The sequence below is a fragment of the Euprymna scolopes genome, chromosome 4 (genome assembly GCF_053919585.1).
Source record: "Euprymna scolopes isolate OS-2025 chromosome 4, ASM5391958v1, whole genome shotgun sequence".
Classification (NCBI taxonomy): domain Eukaryota; kingdom Metazoa; phylum Mollusca; class Cephalopoda; order Sepiida; family Sepiolidae; genus Euprymna; species Euprymna scolopes.
Window position 1 is genome coordinate 133,836,690 of NC_136485.1, and position 8,695 is coordinate 133,845,384.

Below are 8,695 nucleotides of genomic sequence, written 5' to 3' on the forward strand. Positions count from 1 at the left end.
AGGGACATTTTAAAGAAAGATGTAAGAATAAGTCCCTGCCTTGAGAAAAACGCAAAGTTGTAGAATACACACCCACGATTGTAACATGTTTTTATCATCGGAGTCTTATTCATTTAAAGCGATCGCTTATCCTGTGGAATAATGACTGGTTTGAGACTATAGAAGTGTTCTGACCTAAGATTCAAACTTCGTTTTTTCCTCATTTGTTTTTTATAAAAGCACTATCTGAAGTAATATACGGCATAATCATGTTGGCACACCAGTTCCCATCAGATCATTGAAGTTAAGCAACGTTGAGCCCGGTCATTACTAAAATGGGTGACCAATTTGGGAATTCCAGGCGCTGTATGTAGGAGGACGTCAATACCTCCCTGCAAAAAGTTACAAAAACCTAACGTCGTCATCTTCCCTAACGGGGATATACATGCGACTGGGGACAGCTTGTGAATTTCATACTCCCATGACACTTCCTCCTTCGGAGGAAGCCAATTAAACCCTGAATAGTGTTGGTGCTGACTGCACACACTAGCTGAATTACCCGGCGTTACCAGGTCGATATATTAGAATATTCTGTCCTTGTACATTATATTAAAATAGGTTAAACAAAAGATAAATTCTTAGTGGTGAATGCATGTTTTTTAAATTTTTATTATTAAAACCATATTCACGGAAATGAATCATTCTACTGTAAGCGAGGTGTTATTTTAAAAATAATGAGTAAGAGAACTGAGAATTTGTTTCCTGTCGTTCAAGATTTTCTTAAAAGTATGAACTGTATTCGTCTTCGGTCGTGATGGATTTCATTCATTCATTACAAAAATTTCTTGGCCTTCGGGACAAGATCAAAGTGTAGTATCTGTTCCGGCAGATACTGCACTTAAGATAATTTGTACCAGTCAATGGAGGGGAAACCCTCTATACTGGGACAATTATTATTTTTGGTAACCAGAGTGCCCCCTTTTGGGGGAGCTGGTTTTTACCTCACATTAAAAACGGCCTTGTGCCTAATTTGCTCAGTGGGGGAGCAAATAAATACCATCTGTTCCGGCAGATACTGCAAGCTATGACTAGCTAGGACTAGCTATGACTAGCAAAGACCAGATGTGGGGGCAACCCCACATGCCTGACCTTTAACCAGCTCCCATTTCCCACCTCTCGGGAGCTGGTCCCCCCTTTCCCTTCCCCCTCCCTTCACTCCTCACATTAAAAATTGGCCTTGTGCCTAATTTGCTCGGTGGGGGAGCAAATAAATACCATCTGTTCCGGCAGATACTGCAAGCTATGACTAGCAAAGACCAGATGTGGGGGCAACCCCACATGCCTGACCTTTAACCAGCTCCCATTTCCCACCTCTCGGGAGCTGGTCCCCTTTTTCCCTTCCCCCTCCCGTCACTCCTCACATTAAAAATCGGCCTTGTGCCTAATTTGCTCGGTGGGGGAGCAAATAAATACCATCTGGTCCGGCAGATGCTGCACTTAAGATAATTTGTACCAGTCAATGGAGGGGAAACCCTCTATACTGGGACAATTATTATTTTTGGTAACCAGAGTGCCCCCTTTTTGCCTACTTTAAGGGGAGCTGGTTTTTACCTCACATTAAAAACGGCCTTGTGCCTAATTTGCTCAGTGGGGGAGCAAATAAATACCATCTGTTCCGGCAGATACTGCAAGCTATGACTAGCTATGACTAGCAAAGACCAGATGTGGGGGCAACCCCACATGCCTGACCATTAACCAGCTCCCATTTCCCACCTCTCGGGAGCTGGTCCCCTTTTTCCCTTCCCCCTCCCTTCACTCCTCACATTAAAAATCGGCCTTGTGCCTAATTTGCTCGGTGGGGGAGCAAATAAATACCATCTGTTCCGGCAGATGCTGCACTTAAGATAATTTGTACCAGTCAATGGAGGGGAAACCCTCTATACTGGGACAATTGTTATTTTTGGTAACCAGAGTGCCCCCTTTTTGCCTACTTTTAGGGGAGCTGGTTTTTACCTCACATTAAAAACGGCCTTGTGCCTAATTTGCTCAGTGGGGGAGCAAATAAATACCATCTGTTCCGGCAGATACTGCAAGCTAGGACTAGCTATGACTAGCAAAGACCAGATGTGGGGGCAACCCCACATGCCTGACCTTTAACCAGCTCCCATTTCCCACCTCTCGGGAGCTGGCCCCCTTTTCCCTTCCCCCTCCCTTCACTCCTCACATTAAAAATTGGCCTTGTGCCTAATTTGCTCGGTGGGGGAGCAAATAAATACCATCTGTTCCGGCAGATACTGCAAGCAAAGACCATATGTGGGGGCGACCCCACATATAAGACCTTGGTCAATGTAGGGGCAACCCTTCATACCAATTGTCACTATCCATCTCCCCTACTCCCCGGGGAGTTGGTCTCCATTTCCCCTTCACTCCTCACATTAAAAATCGGCCTTGTGCCTAATTTGCTCGGTGGGGGAGCAAATAAATACCATCTGTTCCGGCAGATGCTGCAAAGCTATGACTAGCAAAGACCAGCTATGACTAGCAAAGACCATATGTGGGGGTCACCCCACATATCTGACCTTGGTCACTGAAGGGGCAACCCTTCATACCAACAGTTTCTAATCCGGCTCCCACTTTCCCCATTTCCCTCCCCCCTCCCCCTATCTCCACATTAAAAAACGGCCTCCTGCCTAATTTGCTCAGTGGGGAAGCAAATAAATAAAAAGTGTAGTATCTGTTCTTCAGATGCTGCACTTCTATTTCTTGTTCTCTTTCGGTGGAGGAGAAATCCTTCACGACTGAGACAATTTTTATTTTTGTACCTTTTCTCCACGTTAAAAAAACGACCCTAGTGTCTAACTCTGTCCCGTGGGGAGGCATAGTAAATAGGTACAATGAATTTTGAACTTTCTTACGAAAACTGTAAAATATGAAGTAAGGAATTTTACTCAAAATCTAATGATTATTTATAATTTATTAGTTAGGAAAAATTCTGTTTTGTATGAAAATAAACATCTATTTTGTGTTATAATTGCCTTAAAATTATTTGAATGCAGTAAATGTTTCAGGAAAATTTTCCAAGGAAACACAATACAGAACCATGAAATTTTAAAGGAAATTTTTATCTGAGAAATAAACCTGTATTTTTTGTTGTCATAATGTCTGGTGTAAGAAAGCTCTATTAGAAAAATTAAAAGTAATAAAAACGCACGCCCTCGGAAAAAATTGTAGTTTTTGCTTGTCATTAATATTTGTTTATATAACCGAAAAACCAATATATATATATATATATATATATATATATATATATATATATATATATATAGTACAAAATTTTGCTGAAAATTTAAAGACTCACGTTTTCTTTTTATAACCTTCGTTTATTTCCTGGATTTTTTCCATTACAGCTGTTTCATTGATGAGTTGGCAATTTAGCGATTTATGTTTCCATAAAAATACCCTGTCCCCACCAACTTCTTCAGATGTTTATCCATTAGATTTTACAACAAATGGTGTATTTTTAACATGCTGGACATCGTATTCGGGTAAAAGGATTTCCAAAGCCCTGCTTCCTCACTTTCTCCATATATATATATATATATATATATATATATATATATATATATATATATATATATATATATATATAAAGGCACATTTTTAGAAATTTATAGCCTGAAAAAACTGCACGCATTCGGAACGTTAGAACTGTTGGTACTCAGGCCGTGTATGAATTACGCTGAAAGAATAATGTTATTATTTAGAAAGCCATTCTTAACATGGAGAGGGAGGCTTTTTAACTGTTCTGCACTTCCACCTAAAAATTGAATATAAAAAATACTATATAAATTTCATTTAATTGTGTAATCCGATCAGAAATGCAACACGGTGCGACCTTGCAAAAAACACCGGATTTGAAATTAATAATTGTTAATCTAATCGGTCAAAGAACAATAATAAAATATATATATATGTATATCGTCGTATATTTTAATTAATGTCTGAAATGCCTATTTTTATAAAACATGAGAAAAGGCACGCATTTAAAAGCTTTAGAATTTTTATTTGAACGTAATATTTGTCTTACTAATCGATAAATGATTAACAACAAAAAAGATAGTTAGTATTTACAAATTCCAAAACCCCAGTAAAATGTACGTGTTATTACATGTTTTATTTAGAAGACATGAAAAAATGAATTGGTCATCAGCTAGAATTGAAATCAAAACATCTACCGTTCCAGCCTGATGTTGTTTTCTAAACAGGAATCAAGCGAATATGCACATGCGCATAAACAATGTTGGAATAGTCATTTTACATGTAAATATGCCAAAGTCTGTACGCGATATACGTATATGTAAACACGGATATTAATCGCTATAAACCATTCTTGGTGCATCAATATTATTTTCTGAAAAATTCAGTTTCATGTGAGCAGTACTTAAAGAGTTTATCTGTTAGATATTTACAAACACATACATCTACTGTATTATTTATATAGATGATAAAGTAGAATATAATACTGGGTTGACAACTAAGTATTTATTATATAGTGTGTTTTGAAAATGTATTGGCTATATTTTACTTTCGATTCAAAATCAAATAATCCTTATTGGACGTTGAGAAAAAGTTGTAAACAGGAATGGAGAATGTCACTTCTTATTTTATTTTTATAAAATGTAGATTAAAATAACAGTAAAAACTTAGTTGACAAAATTAAATAATACAAACTAAAAAAAAAAAACGAACAAAACCCAATAAAGCGTGGTTGTAAATATATGGATATTTTTGTGAAGTCTAAATTTTATTACAGTGGATAAAAATGGGATTATTTTTTTTTAAAGAAATCTATTTGAATGTGAATTCGTGTGTATGAATTATGTTGCGTTAGTCTAATTGTTTATTTTTGTGATAGTGTGTGGAAGCCTATCAGAAACAGTAGTTGTTTATGTGTGTGGCTTGGTGTTTTTTTTTCATGATGTTTATTTTAGCTGGTTTTATGTTGGCGATGCTGATAATTGTGGTTCGCCCTGGTGTACGAAATATAGCAGTAGTAATTTTTTGATGCACCCTTTAAGAGCCCCGTGCTGATATGGCAAAGAAAGGAGGTAAAATTTTCCTGGCTTATATATTGGCTGAAATGACAGGCGAGCCATGAACGACTTACTCTGACGTGCAATCGATGGGACTCAGTTGATTGCCGGTAACGATTCGTTCACTTGTGTGTTTTGCGTTTTTTTCTATATATTAACACTACACATTCTCTCACGCTTAACACGCGAATCAACTTAATTATCCGTATGATGTTTTTGTTTGAGCACATGCGGTGTCTTTTGCATTTGCAAAGCTGATAAAGTTTCAGATTTATTTTCAATACATTATGACAAAAAAGTATGATCTTTAGATTTGATCACTAATATCCCCTTTTTTGTAAAATATACTTTTTCACAATGAAGTTTTGTACGTGTAATGCTGATTAGTTTTCAAGGCGTGTTTCAATAGATTTGAATAATTTCCGTTTATTTAAAATTCTTACGATTTCACACACTTGCAAAGTGACTATCAATACAGATCCGGGCTTGATACGTTTAACACGTAGTATAAACTTACTTGTAAATAATCACACATACATTATTATATTTTTTTCAGAAAAGAATAAGTTTCGATAGCGTATGGTAAGTAATATAAGCGATGAAACGATTCCAATCTCATTTGCGATGCGATAAAATTAGTGATTAACAATTCGATTTTTATAAAATTTCCTCTAACGTTTTGCTGTTAGGCTATTTCTTTTTGTTTTTCTATTTTTTTCTGAAATTTTTTACACCACTTCACCACCACTTATCAAGGCCCATAGGCTACTCGAGGATAAGTGTTAATAAGTGCGCAGTAGCCAATGGGACAATATAATAGGAATCGGTAGTAGTGTGAATTTGGTAAATTGGATTACTTAAAGGGAACGGCTCATCTAGAAAATAGGCAAAATAAAGACAATTCCACAAGTGGGCAGTTCTAAGAAAGAAACTTTTTCATGGAATCTAAGGTTAGGTTTAAGCACGCATAAAGAGTGGAGGAAATATGTCAGATTACTGCAGAAACATGTAATATTGGCGTATACTTTCGCAAACATAACACGGCACTTTGAAGATCTATAGATCTTAGTTTCAACGTTTATTTAAACTTAATAAATTTTCATCATTGTTTTATTAGCACTAGCAATGAAGTTAAAAACAAAACGAAACAAATAAAGAAATCATGGTTAGCATTAAAAAATACTCCGAATTTTTTCCGATTCCGATACTGATTCCGATACCGATTTCCATACCAATTCTAGTGTCCCCGCATGTTCCTATTTTTCCTATTCCAATTAATCGTCCCAACATTATTTACTACATTTTTTAAAAAGGTGTATATATGTAATCAGGGAAAGTAAATATAATCAGCCATCTGTACATATCCAATAGTGACACAAGTTAATAAAAAATAAGGATTAGTGTTTATAAATTTTAGCATATATTTGTGGTCTGTAAATTATCCTCACATATACTTCGAAATTATTCTGAAAGTCAATAAAATAAGATATTAAGCTAACAGGATAAGAATCACCACATTTACGTAGACTATTATCATCAGATCGTGTAATGGCATTGGTTTCATCGATATTATTCTGGTCAGAATTCTTTCTAGAAAAACATCATGTACTTACTGAAGGTACCACGAGAAAATTTTTCAACGTCCCAAGTGAAAGTGATTTTGGTGGAACGGACTGTATTTGAACTTGGAACATCCAGGTCTTCAGTCTGTCTCGTTACGTACCTGAAAACCGTCACCCCCAGATAGATAACTGAAAATTTTCAGTATGACAGATTTTAAAATAAAAAAAGAACTAAAACAATCTAACAAAAAAATATGATGACAGATGGAATACGTGCTGAGAAAGAAAAAATAAAACCAATGTACATAGATGTGTACATTGATAATATGTCAGGAAAAGTTCCATTATTATTTTACGTAATTCGGGACTGTCGAAACAATTAATGCACTTAAAAATGATTGAACATGTACCGTTAATAAAAATGAGTACTTTTTGCAAAAAAGTAGACACAGAGAAGCAAGAATATTAAAAAAAAAACATTTAACTGAAAATTTTTAATCAATTCTTTGAAGAACTCTATATTTTGAAGCCCAGTTTCATGTATATATCTCTCTCTCCTATATATATATATATATATATATATATATATATATATATATATATATATATATATATATATATATAACTACTTAATTTACTCACATAAAATTAATATACGAAAATATAGATTTTTTTTTTTATTTTTTTTTTTTATTACATTTTCACCCCAAACAAGGCAAATTGCCACTTTGGTGTAGGGGGCTACTATCAGGGGCAACAACTACTGGGGTACTATGTAGGGATTTGGGCAGCAAGGTGTCGGTTCACGTTACACTTGAACTTCTGCACGTCAGTACTGTTGGGGAAGCAGGGACCTGGAATGGAATTCCAGAGTCTTGCGGTTCTGGGGAAGAAACTATTGGAGTAAAAAGATCTTTTACATCTAGGGACCTCTACAGTGTGGGGCTGGGATCTAGTAGCCTGTCGGGTTTGTCGAGGGTGCTCGCGTCGTGGGGGCACAAGTGTCTGCAGTTCATCAGAGCATTCACCACTAAAATACTTGTAGAACAGGCAGAGGGATGCAACATTTCGTCGATGGGACAGAGGCTGAAGCTTAGATGCCAGTTCAGGGCCTATCAGATTTGCGACTCTCTTTTGAACCTTGTCAAGGAGCGAGAGACTAGTAGCAGATGCACCAGCCCAGATGTGGCAGCAATACTCCATACATGGGCGAATGGTGGCCTTATAGAGGTACAGGATACTTTCGGGTGTTAGTAGTTTTCTAGCACGGTAGAGAGAGCCTACCTTTCTTGCAGCGGCCCTGGCAATGCCTTCAATGTAATTGTTCCAACTCATGTTTCCTGTGAACGTTAGGCCAAGGAGTTTGAAAGATGGACTCTCAGATAAAGAGTCGTTGGCCATTGCTATTGGTGGTAGAGAGGGTTTCTTGTAATTATTGAATGAAACTAGTTTAGTCTTAGCAGCATTGAACGCGACCAACCACTTTTGTCCCCATTCCACTACAGATTGGAGGTCTTCCTCTAGTGTTTCTGCCATTTCTTTAGAAATGTGTTCATTCGTCTTCCTGTCGTGTCTGCCATAGAGTGTAGTGTCATCAGCATATATACCCATCTCAGAGGCAATGTTGTCGGGGAGGTCATTTATGAATATCAGGAACAATAGAGGTCCAAGGATAGAACCCTGGGGCACTCCCGCATTTATATCATATTGTTTAGATGTGCGACCGTCGAGGACTACCTGGATTTTTCTCTTATCTAAGAAGGATTTAATTATGTTAAGTATTCTACCAGTGATACCGTATGATCTGATTTTACTGAGGAGACCCTCATGCCATACCCTGTCAAAAGCCTTAGATATATCTAGAGCTACCGCTCTGCCTTCCCCCGCTTTGTCCAGTGATTGGTATATACGTTCAGAGATCACGGTGAGGATGTCTGCTGTGGAACGGGCTTGATTTATGCGTAAACTTTAAGTATTTACTTCAAAGTGGTCAATACGTAGGTAGAGCTAGTTAGTAATTTATAAAATATATATGGCGATTAAGCTACACTGAATATTCCG

General features: G+C 36.9%; 1 pseudogene; it reads left to right on the forward strand.

Moving 5' to 3' along the window:
* Window positions 1–233: 233 nt before the first annotated feature.
* On the forward strand, window positions 234–352 carry LOC145275321 (5S ribosomal RNA; annotated as a pseudogene).
* Window positions 353–8,695: the final 8,343 nt, after the last annotated feature.